The following is a 16,009-nucleotide window of genomic DNA, read 5'->3' on the forward strand; positions in this document are numbered from 1 at the left end:
CAGCAGCCATTGAAGTTAATGTATTAGAGCTGAAGCGGTATATAGAAAAGCTTTTATCCTGAACACAGAAATGAAGGAGATACGAAGGTAATCTCAAATCAACTATAATATGTTCTTATGGATTCAAAGGACAACCACTTAGGCTCTGATACTAATTGAGAGTGCCAAAAGTTGTGTGCAGACAAGGTTTTAAAACTCAAACCTTGAATTAACTTAAGATCAATGTCTACTGCTAATATTAAGAGTCCAGTCAAGTCTGGTAAACCAGTCTTGTCTTGAAATAAGAAGCTCAACAAAGTAGGGATGAGCATAGGCGGGTACCCGCCTCATTTGGCGAGAACCGGAACCGGAACCGGCGGTTCCTAGAAAGTTAGAACCGGAACCAGAACCGCTCTAGGCAGTTCTTAAATGTGTGGAACCAGCCCCGAAACCGGCGGTTCCAGTTCCGGGAGCGGGTAACCCGGTCACATTAATTTTGTTAACTTTTATCGACAAAACCGCAATTTAGTTCGATACAAATCAAATCAATTCGGACCAAAGACGGACAAAATCGGACCAATATATTCTAAATCGGTCTAAGTAACACATATTTATATGAAATTATATATATATATATATATATATATATATATATATATATATATATATATATATAAACCAGTTCCGACGGGTATCCAGCGGGTAGCAGTTCAGAAAAAACGAGAACCAGAACCGAAACCGCTTAAGGCGGTTCCAATTCCAAAACCGGCAGTTCTGAGGCGGTTCCGGTTCCAAAAGCGGGTACCCGATTCCGATGCTTAACCCTACAACAAAGTATTCAAGTAAGTAAGAGTGAGTATGAACAAAGTAAAGAAAACTTAAGAACAATGAGAATGATAGAGATATTGATTTGACTTGCAAGATACTTAGTATTGATGTGAAAGAGAATGTTCCTCAAGTGTTACATGCATGGAAATTACTTCTCCTTAAATAGCCAAGGAGTGAGAAAAAGACAAACTGACAAGACTACATGAACTATGTAAAGCTGAAAAGTCAAAAAGCTGACACTGCGGATTTTCTCATTCCAGTCCCATGAACTTTAGAATAGAACAAAGACTACAAGACAAGAAATATTAAATGTTGATTACAGACTCAAAATAGAGTTGACTATAGTGTGCTTCTCGGACTAGTCTTCATCTCAAGTGACTTCAATTCGAAACACATCACATCTCAGAATGCACTTGACTTCGGTTTTGGATTGGTTTCAGATTGCTAGAGGTTCACTTTCATGTATCAACACTAACATTACATATATCCTATCATACAAAGGATATACAATGACACATAGCATAGTGAGAAAACTCATATGAACCGAAATTTGAATCAACAAACACTTGTAACTCAAAAGAATCGACAACATGAACCACAAAATTGCAAAGTAAGGAAAGAAGGTTGATACTATAAAATATCTTAAATCCTTACACTAAAAACACCTTCTTCTCAATGCACACTAAGAACACCAAAAACTCAAAGGAGGCCCAAATGGAGGCTAGGGTTTCGATCCAAGAAGTAGAGGCTAAGAGAATGAGAAAACCCTAGGAGTTAGTGCATTTATATAGGACCCAAAGCCTGAAATCTAGATTTTTGTGCTTGATGCGGCTACGCATCACATAGTTAAATGAACTAGGCCTCGTGTCTACGTGGCACTTACATGCTGCATATACCTAATTACGTGCCGTGTAGCCCAAGATTTTCCTTTTTCAATTTTATTAACTTAACTTCACTTGATGAGAAACGTACCCAAAAATAGATGTTACAACTTCTTCCTTTCCTTGGGACTTTATAACCACCAATCATATAATGGAAAAGACAATCGGAATTCGGGTGTTACAGTTCGTTAGTGAGGGAGATGTTGTATCTAGTGGCTACTTAGGTGGACATCGTTATTCCCTAGTTTGATTATGTTGTTGACATGGTTAAGTGGATTTATCATCATTCTACTGCTCATATGGAATAGGTGATTATGGTTTCAGTTATTTCGACAGTCATTTGGATCCTTTGGACATATCAGAATGCCTTGTTTTTTCGTCGACCTAAGTATCGGAAGCATTATCTCTTTGATACCATTATTTCGTTTTCCTATAATTAGTTTGTTTTTCAAAACAATAAGGCTAGAAAGAAATGGAGTGCATGGACGTAAAATCTAATTTTTTCTTAATATGTATTTTGATTTTTTCTAGTGTCTACCTAGCTTCAGTTTTTGATATATTGTTGTCAATTTTAAAAAATGGATAATATTGTCCTACCCTTACAACTTTATTGACTGGGGAAAATACAAATAAACATGTAAAGTGTTAGCTGAAGTGTATGTGGCTTGGTCTCGTCAATGAAACTTGAATTGGATTAATCAAAAAAAGAGGCATATGTGGTCTTGCCCATTTGTCACAGAGGCATAATCGCGGAATGGCCCACATGACAACATCTTGTTCGCAAAACCAGTAGTGGAGGATTGGATATGGTGGCCTAATGGGAGCCGCAACAACTCAACAAATGTTAGAATTATGTATCATCTTCGGATTGAAAAAATAATAAAAATTGAATTATTTTGTTTTAATCAGAATCAAATGAATATCAATAAACTAATATATATATATATATATATATATATATATATATATATATATATAGGGAGAGAGAAAGAGAGAGAGGGGTACAATTCGGCTTTTAAGGTCAATTTCTAAGGTAAAACCGCACCGTCGAATTTTTTATCGGTCGATAAAAAGTGGTTTTTTCATATCAATATAACCTTTTTCTCATCCCTACCCTGCTATAACTAAAATTTTGCTTAATTTATTTTATAATTGATTTTAAACCCTAAAAATAGTGTTTTATTTATTTAATAATCAGAACAGGACGAATCTAAAGTACTGAGCGTGGGGGGGTTTTGCACTCAATGACCAATCAAAGTGTCAATTTACACATGTAATGGGCTTAAAATTAATGAAATATGTCTTTTGTAAAAGAGAGCCCCAATGAAATTAAGAAAAACTAAATAGGCTTTGCACTAAATCTAGTATGGGCATTTGGCTTCTCTTGTATGTACAAGCAAAATATGGAAAGAAAGACATAAAGTTTTATTATTTTGAAAATATTAATGACAAAGTGTCAATTTACATGTGAAACGGGCTTAAAATTAATGGAATATTTCTTTTGTAAAAAAGAGCCCCCAATAAAATTAAGAAAAACTAAGTAGGCTCTACACTAAATCTAATATGGGCATTTGGCTTCTCTTGTATGTACAAACACAATATGAAAAGAAAGAATACAGTTTTATTATTTTGAAAAAATTAATGATTAATTTTTATATTTATTTATTCTAATAGAAAAATCTAAAACTCAGTAGAAAATTTCATTTTAGCTTTTTTTTAATCTGTTTAGCAGATCATTAGACCAAATCATTAATTTTTTTTAAATAATGTTATTTTTTTTTAAAATAATATGATTTTTCTATAAATATTGTATAAATGTATTTTTTTAGGTATTTTTATATAATTTTACGTATTTATGTATTTTTTTAACGTTTTTTGTAGTTTTTTATATTGATTTTGTTTTTATGTTTTTATGTATTTTAAATGTATAAACGTATTTTTTATGTCTTTTATTTTTTTAAGTATTTTTATGTTTTTTTACCTATTTGTATGCATTTTTAAGTATTTCTATGTATTTTGGTATTTTTTTAATGTATTTATATATTTTTTTACTTCAAGTTTCATTGTAAATTAACTACTAGACCTTGTAAATGAAGAAAAAAAAGCACTATAGTACATCAAAACAAACATTTATCAAAGACAATCATTAACAATCAACGTAATTTTTACAGGTAAATTTTTTGTAGCACCCGAAATTTTTTCTCACGTTTCAAAATACTATGGTTATAAAATCATTTCGAAGATTAACACACATTTAAGAAAGACTCGGTGTAGCATCCCATTTTTCAGAACAAAATCATTGTTTTCCAAAAACCAAGTCAAAGAACATAAGTATCAAAATACAATCATCTCAAAAATATTAGAGTATCACAACATGCAGAATCGCAGAACTACAGGTTGATGTGTACAATCAAGCATTTGCTTTAGTACGATGATCTAAAGTACCTGAAACACAATATTAAACAACTTTAAGCACGAAGCTTAATGATTTCCCCCAAAATACCACATACAACATATAATAACACGTAGTCCATAAACAACCCCAAATCTGTATCAACCCCGAGTCCATAATGACTTTGATCCCATATCGACTCCATTGGGTCTGTATCAACCCCGATTTTGTAGTGACTACGAGCCCAAATAAGCTCCATGCATACAACATACAATCATACCAACAATAGTCACATAGACAAATGCACAAACGACACTTAGTGTCCTATAATATAATGAGCGGACTCACCTCGAAGATAACAGCTAAAACACAACAGCTCTCACACGAAGAATACCGGTACTATGAAACACCTATTCATCAATAAGGAAGTACCCACTCAGTCTACACTCTATAACCCTCAAATTGTCAACCATGGTAAAAAAGTCTATGGTCAACGGTCAATGGTCAAAGTCAACTTTTACAGGTCTCCATGTCGTGGCCACCCATAGGCTACGATGTGGGCACTCTAATTTGACCACTTCATGGCCACTCACTGGCCACACCGTGGCAACGTCCAGGCGAAACGGTCACAGAAACACTAGTCTCCACATCGTAGCAACATGTAGCCACGCCGTGGACACCGGGCACCAACAACTTATGGATTAAGCTGTTATTCCTCAATCCCAAAAGCGCTAAATCTCAGATCTAGTTTCCCTCAAGGTCTTGATGGATAAATTTTCCAACTTTATCCATTAAGACATCCCATTAAGACAATATCTCAATTTCTAAGTTCTTAATGACAATACCAAGGCATGGACCCACTCTATAACCCATGCAAGCCATCTTTCTAGCCAACCCCATGGTCAAGAAGCTTACAATGCACTCAAGGGTTATGGAGTTCACTCAAACTCCAAGAACAAGAAGATTTGGGACCAAAAGCTCATAAAATGACCTAGAAGTAGATCTAGAGAAATAATAAGCAAGGTAGAGACTTTTTACCTCCCATAAGTCGGAAATGAGATGAAGATGATGGATCTAAGCTGAAACCACACTCACAAGCAACACCAAGGGCTCCTTCTTCCTTTAACCTTCACATGAATGGAGCTCAAGCATTCAAAATACACAAATGGAAGCTAGGGAGTGGATATGGTTCGATCTCAGAGGATGGAGGCTGCCAAATGAGGCAACCCTAGGAGTCAGTGCCCTTAAATTTGGAACCAATCCAAAAATTAGGGTTTTAGGCCCAAAACGGTTGCCACGTCGTGGCAAACATAACGCCACATCATGGCCTTTCGCAAATGTCTGTTTCTCAATTAATGAGTGTCATGTCGTGGCCCAGGCTAAAATAATAATAATAAAATAGCTAAATATAAGAAATGAATACGTGGAAAGATGATGTTACACCTGGTCCCACAAAAACATTTACAATTAAAACATTGGGTGTTACAATTAATCATCATACAAAAATATAGCAAGCACATACGAATTATATCAATACAATTAAAAAGGAACTTAGCAAGCTCCACTCCATTTACTATTCGTTAATTTTTAACTTTGGTCTATCATCTTTTCTCCTTGAGTGTAACCTGAGATACATGACATTAAAAAAAAGATATGCAAGACAATAATGTCTCGTGAGATATGCAAGTATGTAACCCTAACATTTATCACATTTCTTTCGAAAACATTTCATTAAGCAAAACATATTTCAAAATACATTTTTCCACATTCCTTTCCTTTTATGTCTCGCGTTATATGTGGGTTTATGACCCAAAACATTTATCACAATTTATAAACATTTAAGAGTACGAGACATGTTCCAGAACAAGTGTTTACCACATATTCCATTCCCTTCTAGCATTAATGGCTAATTAAAATACATACAAAAATATATCAAAATACATAAAACAAATACTTAAAGAATCATATAAATAAGTAAAAAAATACGTTTATACATTCAAAATACATAAAAATACATAAAAAACTCTAAAAACTTAAAACATATATATATATATATATATATATATATATATATATATATATATATATATACGTAATATATATATATATATATATATATATATATATATATATATATATATATATATATATATATATATATATATATATATATATATAAATACGCAAAAATACATAAAAATATGTTTATATATTATATACAAATTTTGAGGAAGTCTGCAGAAAAGTCTCACTATTTTCAAAAAATTAACGATTTGATCACATGACCTGCTGAACAGGTTAAAATGAGCTAAAGTGAAGAAATTTATCAGATTTTGGGCTTTTGATTTAAAAAAATAATTTTATAACTTAATCGTTAATTTTTCCAAAATAATAAGATTTTTCAAAAGATTTCTCAACATCCTTGAGCCTTTATTTTTCTTCTTATTCTTGTTCTTTCTTCATGGACTCATATAGTCACAAATAAGAAAAGCGAAGCACTTGTCTTCTACATTATCTCAAAACATACACAACGTCAAGGGAAAAAAAGTGATTCTCTCATTTTGCAAAGGGTAACGAAAACAAGTCTCAATAACTTTTACCTCTCCAAATAGATTTTTATTGTAAGTAACGTTTCCAACCAAAATTTTAATATTTGTAAGGTCACACCTTATGATATGATGAGTCAAACACTCTACACACTAACTATAAGCATCAGCAACACCTCAAGCCTTATCAGCGTCAGCATGTAGATAGTTATATTTTGTAATCTTTGTATATTAGGTAATGATACAGATATGTATAAAATAGATAGCATATCCGATATCTTTGTGATGAAGATCGTTTCTTAGTATAGATTAGATGCAATCCCTTCAATCAAGGGATGTACTTGTATAGATTAGTATATATTAAACATTAGGGGTGAAACCCTAATGTAGAACGTCTTGGTGACCGTCTTTGTGACAACCCGTTTTATTGGTTAAAACAAATCGTTTCTTGGTGAAAGACAATTTGGTGAATTCCTTGTGTTCTTTACTTTTTCTGTTCTTTATTTGCTTAGTTTAGTTTGTTTTTGTTTATCATACTTGAAGTGTATCTGATCGATACAAACCTTCAATTGGTATCAGAAAAGGTTTTTGATACACTCAAGTAATTATGTCGACCTCCTAAAATCCAAAATCGATTGCTTGCAACAAGATTCCTCTGTTTGATGAACTCAACTTCACTTCCTGGAAGTCAAAGGCCATGGATGCTCTCGAGATCATGGACTTTGACATGCTCGACATCATCAACAAAGGACCCATTGTCGTTATACATCAATCATCCAATGATGGAGCATCTGATAGTAAGCTAAAAAGGAAATTTGTGTCGGGATACAACAAGGAAGAGAAAAGGGTGTTGAGTCTCGATGTAAAGGCGAGAGTTGCTATTGGAAACTCACTCCCTTATTCGTTCTATCGTTTGGTTCAAAATTGCTCAACTTCTCAAGATATGATGATCACATTATCGTCTGCTTTTGAAAAGGAAAACCTCTTAGATGACGAAGGCTCAAAAGGTAAGTGTCTCGTGGCCTAGATCGTTGAATCTCACGATGACACATCAAATGACAACGTTGACACTCTTGACACTCATCCTTCTTAAGCTGCTATAGACCTTAAGGAATGGGATGCAACCTCAACATACCAGGTAAAAAATCTCGGTAACTACTCTTTTGTCGATAACATCGAACAATGTAACACGATTGATCACTTGCGTTTCAATTTATCTGTTTCAAACAAAGAAATATCTTCTCTCAGTTTTGAGTTAAAAAACCTTAAAGAAAAACTCTCTTTTTTCGAAAAATCTATTTCTCTTTTAAAAAACTAGGCTTCTCCTCACTGTAATGTCACAAGAATTATTAATGTTCAGATTCCAGATTAGTATGAGAAAATTCTTGGAGGCGATATAGAAGATGATGTTTCCTTAACAAAAACTGTTGAGACTAAACAAAACTTCTATAATGTTGATAGTTAGAAAAAGACTTTATTAATAGATTCGTGAGTTCTTATGTTATAAATCAAACTTTAATTGATACTCACTGCTCCACCGATTCTAATGGTAACACTAAATGTGTTTCCAATTATCTGCTCTTGATCCTTCCCGCCAACCTCCTCATCGTGAGTATGTTCTTCCCTCTGCTAAGATTTTTCTAAAATTTCCTATATGTAGTGGTGAAGTTCATTTGGTAAACGAAATTCTTAGCATATTTCCTGAGTGTTCCGTTAGCAACTCTGAACCTGAAGACAAATCAAAGTCTTCTACATCAGATAACTCTTTAATGTGTCATGAGCCTCGTTACAAGGTATCATATGAGCATACCATTGATGACACTCTTTATTCCAGAACTAAAACAACAACTCTTAAATCAAATAATCAACGGTCTTCGAATCTAGCAGTCGAAAAGAAATCAAAATCAAATGTTAAAGGAAAGAATCCTAACATTAAAGTTTGATATCGATGTGGTGATGCTTCTCACAAAGTCAACGAGTTTACTTTTGAAAAGAATTCCATTCACGCTGAGAACATCATGACTCGTAATGATAAGTGGATAAAAAAGGAAAACTCTTTGAAATGTCTCCCTCATGATTGTTATAATATATTTTCTTAAGTGACCCATTGCAAGATGGGCCGGTTTATATTAACTGTGTATTTTATTTTCAGGGTAAAGAACATATTTGGTATCTAGAGAGCGTTTTGTCAAGACACATGACCGGATTCAAGTCTCTTTTGGAAGAATTCATAAATAAGGATGGTCCTACTGTTACGTATGGAGATAATAGAATGGGAGTGACAAAGGGATATGGAACCATCAAGTGTAATTATGTTGTATTTAATAATGTATCTTACATGAAAGGTCTTCAGCGCAACCTCATTTCAATCAGCCAACTGTGTGATGCTGATTATGAAGTTCACTTTAAAAAGAGAGAAGGAAAGGTTTTTGATCAAAAGAATGTCACTTTTCTGCTTGCAAATCGAAAGAATGAAATTTATATCTTGGATATGTTCTCTGCTGAAAACCCTCTTTGTCGCTGCTTCTTCTCTCGTGCTCAGTCTCATCTAAATTGGATGTGGTATAAGTGGTTATCTCATTTGAATTTCAAGAACATATCAAAGATTTCGGGGAATCGACTTTTAAGAGGAATTCCTAAGATACAATTTGTCAAAGATAAGGAATGCTCAGCGTGTGAAAGAGGAAAGAAAACAAGTCTTCCTTCAAGCCAAAGTCTTGTTCTTCCATTATTAAACCACTTCATCTCCTTCACATGGATATTTTTAGACAGGTCCCGATTAAGTCAAGAGTTGGGAAGAAGTATACTCTCGTTATTGTGGACGAGTTTTCAAGATTTACAGGGGTAGTCTTTTTAAGAAAGAAGAGTCATGCAGCTGATGAAATCATTTCCCAAAATTTCTCTTGTAACATTTGCATTTTCGGGTATTTTTCCTTTTAGACTTTATTTTAAAAATCCTTGCAAAATTGGTCCCTAGTCGAGTACACTGGGCGTACTGGCTCGTTGGTTTGGTCGTTGAGGCACCCACATACACGAGGTGTATGTCGGAGTACGCAGGGCGTACGGTCGACTGGGGCAAACCCTAGTTTTTAGGGTTTATGCCCAATTTAAACACCTTAAATTGCTCCTAGACTCTCTTATGACCATCCTCCACCTCTCCAAACCCAAAGAATGAAAACCTAATTTCCCTTTGAGTGTTTTGAGCTTAGAAGTGAACTATGAGAGTGTTTTTGGTGATTTTGAAGGAAGAGAAACTCTTGGAAGTTGCATTGGTGTGGCTAGATCCTGTGGATCCAGAATCATCATCAACTTGGAAAGCTATTTGAGGTATAAAGCTCTTAACTTGATGGTTCATTTTGTTAGATCTCGTCAGGCTTGTTTTTGTGATTTTTAAGGTCCTTTAAGTCATGCATGAGAGTATGAGCTATTCCAGGAGATAAGGATGATAGATCTTAGCATTTTTTAGGTCCCTTGTTCATAAAAATGCAATCTTGATGAGTTATAGTGGACCATGCATGAGTTAGGGTTCTTATTATGTATTTTATTGAGTATTAGGTCCCATTAAGATATGCAAAGGAGTAAAGTTGCCAACTTTACGTGCTAAGACATCATTTAGGATCAGACCTGAGAATTTGACATAGTGGCTTAATTGACTAAGCACTTAATGGTGATATGGTTGGTTGTGGAGTACGTTGGGGATACCCAGATCATACGCCACTCATACTAGCCAAAGATGGGGTACGCTGGGAGTAAGTCTGAGTACCCGGGCGTACTCAGCGACCGTTGACTTTTGTTGACTTTTGAGTTTCGGCCATTATTGAACTATTATGGTTTTGGGCCTTGTTGGGCCACTAGTCTTTCTAACTTTGGGCCATTGTTAGGCCTTGGGCCTTCTTGGATTTGAGCTCATAATGGGGTTTGGGCATCATTTAGGAATTTGGGTCATATTAGGTTGTCGGGTGTCATTGGCGGGGCCCGGTTATGTTTTATGACCTAATTATTAATTAGGATATCAGTTGATGATATTTAGTGTGAAGGTTTCCCGGATCAGCAGTCCGAGCATTTATCTAGTTGTTTCAACAGTTTGAGGTGAGTCTCCTCACTGTGCGTGGCGGGTCGAAGGCACCAATGTCGGCCCATCGTTTATTATGATTAGGAGATATAATTACAGATTTTTTATTACCCTTTTACAAAAATGCATATTGTAGATGTGTTGGCAATGTTTTCAGCTCTAATTCTGAGTTCTGAACACTGAACACGTCGAGTCCAGAGAGGGGACTCGTCGAGTTCAGGTTAAGATTCCCGTCTGATCGCGATTTTTCTAATGGACTCGTCGAGTCAGTGTCTTCAACTCGGCGACTCGCCTTTTCTGTACTTTTTATGATTTCTTCGTATTCACTTTCCTCAAGAATTCTTTCAATCTCCTTCAGGTCTCTTTCAGCATCAAAGTCATCTTCAAGGACATAAGTGAATTCGCTTGACTTTTCTTCTTTCCATTCTTCCATTAGCTCTTCCAAGACATCTACCGAAAAGGTCGTGTCATCACTATACTTAGAATGCTTCATGGCCTTATTGTAACGCCCGTAGATCCGGGCTAGTCAATTTAGAGATAATAGGGGTCGAAAACGACTTTTCGACAAAAGATTATTTAGAATAAATAATCTTATCCAAGTTGTAGAATATGTCTCAAGGGTTCCGTACATATAAAGAACGCCGAAATCCGAGTTATCGAAGTTTCGCGACGGAACTGGCACGACACCGGGAAGCATAAATAGTAAATTTACGATAGAGCGACTTTTAGCCTTAGCGACCTAAACGAAAGTCGTACAATATGTTAAACCGAGAGCATCCATAAAAAGAACGCCCAAATCTGACTTCGTATGAGGAAGTTATGATTTTTCGAAGTTTCGACTCAGCAGTGTACAACCTGAAGTTCGAATATTAGATCAAACGGTTTTTGGCCGAAACAACCTAAATGAGAATCGAAGATCTCATTAATAGTAGCGTAACGATAAAAAGACAGACGAAAACGGACGTCGGATGAAGAAGTTATGAATTTTTAACGGACAAATCATGTCCCGGCCTGTTAATAATATAACTTTTAAAATTAAATCAAAATTAGCCAACGGAGTCTAAACAAAAGTTGTAGAGTACGTTCCCGCCTATGCGTGGATATAAATAACGTCGAAAACGGAGCTCGTACGAGGAAGATACGAATTTTTGAAGTTGGAACTCGAAAATGTGAAGTCTGATGCGAGTTGATGACGTGGCGCAATCTGGACCCTCCATCGCTGACCTCGGTACCTGCTTTGGATTCGCAACACGTAGCCTCGCATTACGCCCAGCGTCCAAAACCGAGTACGCCCAGCGTACTTCGGTCTTGTATGGTCCGAGACGAGAACACGTAGCCCCACCGAAATGCTGCCACGTGCGAAGACTTGCTGGCGCCCTTAGCCGAAGTTACGCCCAACGTAGTCCGAAGGTTCAGGCCTATAAATAGACGCTGAGGCTGCCATCGTTCTCACACCATTTCTCCCATCTTTCTCTCACTAGTTTCTCTCTCTAGCCTACCCTAACCCCCTAAAAGCCTAGGTAAACCCCCTAGCACCCGAAGGAAGCCCCGAGGCTCCCGGAGTCCCGAGAAAAAAAGGGTCTTTCGCTTCGGAAACGCTGCTCCAAACGAAGCCCGATTTTCTTTAAAATCCGCTGTAAGTAAGCTACGCCTATGAAAATTTTAATTTAGCTTTTAAATAATTATAGTAACATTATTAGGACCTTAAAATAATTATTTAGGCTATTATTATGAGTTATATAGAGTGTTGTTTAACGCTTATATAATAATAATAATAGCTAGACTATTAATTAGTCGCGGTTAACATTAGACTAAACCCTAGTGGTATTGATACTAGGTTTTGTCAAGGGAAATTTTTTTGTTGAGATAACGAAGCGCTGTCTGAGTTCAGAATCACCACCTTAACAAGTGAGTGCATAATTACTTTCATCTTACACATAGATATGAAGTATTTTATATAAATTACGTGCTATGTGTGCATATTATCTGTATACTTGCTATCTATGCTGGATGAACGATTTTATACAAGTTTTATATGATTTAAACTGTATATGTATTTATATCTACATAATATGTTGGGTAAAACATGGGTAGATGAAATATGAGTTGGATGATAAGTTGAGAGGTGATATAGACCATGAGGTAAGGGTGAGGGGTGGACGATGTGAGAAGCCTTTTTCCCAAATGATGTCCCCGTCATCTAGCAGAGTATGGATGACAACCACTGACTATTCTAGACAGTCCAGTGGAACACTAGCAGGCTCGCAACCTGTAGGTGTTGTGAACGATGTGTTCACCCAGTGTACTTTAAGCCCTGGCGATCATGCAGACTTGGTGCCTAAACCTTGGCGATCATGCAGACTTGGTGCCAAAACCCTGGAGACTATGCGGACTTAGTGCATGTTGTATAAACCATGACGACTATGCAGACTTAGTGCCTAAACCCTGGCGACTATGCAGACTTAGTTCCGATTGTATAAATCCTGGCGACTATGCAGACTTAGTGCCTAAACCCCGGTGACGATGGACTTCGTGTCGATTCCTTAGGAATGACTGAACGAGGAATAGTTGATTCTTAGGGTAGATCCTTAAGAGTAAAGAAGATAATGGAGATGGGTAATTGGGTTGATTGTTTGATGTTTAAACATAATAATTATATTATTGTGGGTTGAAAACCCTATGTACTCACCAGGTTTCCCAACCTGACCCACTCCAACTTATTTCTATCACAGGTGTCGATATGAAGTTACATTACACTGAGAGACTTAAAAAGAGATGTAGATCACTAGTGTAAATGAATGTAAGTTCTGTTTATGCTTATGTTTCTGTATTGACGATGACATCCCAAATGTTTTAAAAATGAATAAAAATACATTTCTTCGGAAATGCTTTGATAACGTATTTATCATGTTTTACTGGGAACAAATTCCGCAACACTTTTATTTAAAATGTTACTCTGATTTTTAAACAAAGCATAAACAAAAACGGTCTTTTCTGGCCGTGAAAATGGGGATGTCACACTTATTGAATCCAAAAGTGACTGACTCGTCCCCCACTCGAAGGGTAAGTTTGGATTCTCTCATGTCTACTATGGCACTCGCGGTGTTTAGGAAAGGTCTTCCAGGGATGATGGGCACTTGGTGGTCCTCTTCCATGTCTAGCACTATGAAATCTGCGGGGAATACAAATTTATCAACTTTGACCAACAAGTCCTCGCATATCCCCCTTGGAAATGTCACCATCTTGTTTGCTAGATGAATTTCCATACGAATCGGTTTCGGCTCCGGAAGGTTCATCTTTTTAAAGAAAGAGTATGGCATAATATTAACACTCTCCCTGAATCCGCCAATGCAAAACTAGTGGCTAGGTTCCCGAATTGGCATGGAAAAGTCAACATCCCTGGGTCACCCATTTTCTTTGGCAATTTGTTCAACATTGCAGCTGAACAATTTTCATTAAGTACCACCTTGGACACCTCTTCTAGCTTCTTCCTATTTGTGAGTAGTTCCTTCAAGAATTTTGCGTACTTAGGCATTTATGCAACCACTTCTACGAAAGGAATGTTGATTTGGAGGGATTTGATGTGTTCCAGGAACTTTTGATAATCTTCATTCTGCTTCTCTTGTCTAGCTCGGCCTGGAAATGGCAAGGGAGGTTGACACGGTTTTAAAGGAGGGATATTTTTCTGTTCAGAGCGTGGACTCGTCGAGTCTAAGTCTGGAACTCGACGAGTTGTGTCGACTGTTTGTAGTTTCGGGTCTTTTTGCTATTCCTCCTGCATCTCTTTTGGATCTTCATTCATGATGGTGATCAGAGGGGTAATTATATTTCCACTTCTAGTCGTCATGATGTTGATTTGAGCGCCTCTCGAATTTTTCTCGGTATCACTTGAAAGTTCACCCGGTGCTCTTTGATTGATTTGTAGTGCAATTTGGCCCAGCTGTTTTTCAATGTTAAGAATAGAATCTTGTTGATTCCTCATCAATGCCTGTTGCTCTTTCATCATGACTTGTTGTTCTCTTATTGCAGCAATGGTTTCGTTGTGCCTTTTCTCGGATGCGGCTGCAAATCTTGTGAGCATATATTCAATGTCCATTTTCTTTTCTTGCACCGGCTCCTCCTTTTGATAGAACCCTCTTGTCTTCATCCTATAGTTTTCTCCTTTTACTTCTTGTACTCGTCGTATGGTAGCCACTCTTTTTTTGGTTTTCGTCAATCTTCATCATATCTATCGCCACTAGAGTAACATACTTGCACTTTCCCGTTCCCATGCTCGTCTAGATCATAATCTTTAGTAAGGTGAGGCCCGCTACAATTCTCACATCCCACCCGGATGGCATGGATGGATTAATCCATCTTTGTCATTCTTCGATCCAAACTATCTAATTTAGTGATTACTACCGCCATATTATCGGAAACTGAGTTTACCGCCCATCGAGTCAAGTCATTCCTTGAATTATGATATTCTCTAGAGTGCTTAAAGAATTCTTCAATTAGCTCCTTTATGACTGTGGGTGCTTTCTTCGTGAGTGGTCCTTGAGAGTCAAGGAGCTGCCTAGTTGTCACGTTCACTCCATCATAGAAAATCGAGACTTCTTGCTGAATGTTTAAATCATTGTGGGGGAAGTTCCTCAACAAGCCTTTGTATCTCTCCCACGCCTCATAGAGTGACTCGCCTGGTTGTTTCTCGAAATTGGCAATGACTTTCTTCAACTTTGCTATTTTTGAGGGAGGGAAAATTGATCAATAAATTCCTCACGCATTTTAGCCCATGTTGTGATGGATCCTGGAGGGAGTGATTTCAGCCAATCTTTCGCGGATCACTTAAATGTAACCGGTAGCATACGAAGCAAAACAGTCTCGCGAGGAAAATTAGAGATGTTGAAGTAGTCGGCTATGTCGTTGACCTCGTCGATATGCTTGTATGCGTCTTCGTGATCTTTCCCATAGAATGGGATGTCCTTGAGTTGGGCGAGTATGTGGCCTTTTAGCTCGAAGGTAGCAGTTGCTAGAATCGCGGGTTGCACGAGTCCTGGCCCGGTATCGTCGCGCATCCTTTTCTTGTATTCACCCATGGTGATATATGCGATGTTAGCCATGGTGTGATCGGGTTTGCTTTCTCGATCGCTTTCTTCTTCGGTTTATGTTTCGTAGTCAGTCTCTTTTGGATTGGGATTGTGTTCAAAAGTTTCTATCTTGCTTTCTTTGTTCTTTCGACTACTAGACTCACCCACTTTCTTTCCTTTCTTCTTTACAAAGACCGATTTAAGGACCTTGAAATTTGACTTCTTTGGCGGGTTATATTCTTCGA

This window comes from Lactuca virosa, chromosome 3 (assembly GCF_052849685.1).
Source record: "Lactuca virosa cultivar CGN04683 chromosome 3, Lactuca_virosa_CGN04683_v6, whole genome shotgun sequence".
Lineage (NCBI taxonomy): Eukaryota > Viridiplantae > Streptophyta > Magnoliopsida > Asterales > Asteraceae > Lactuca > Lactuca virosa.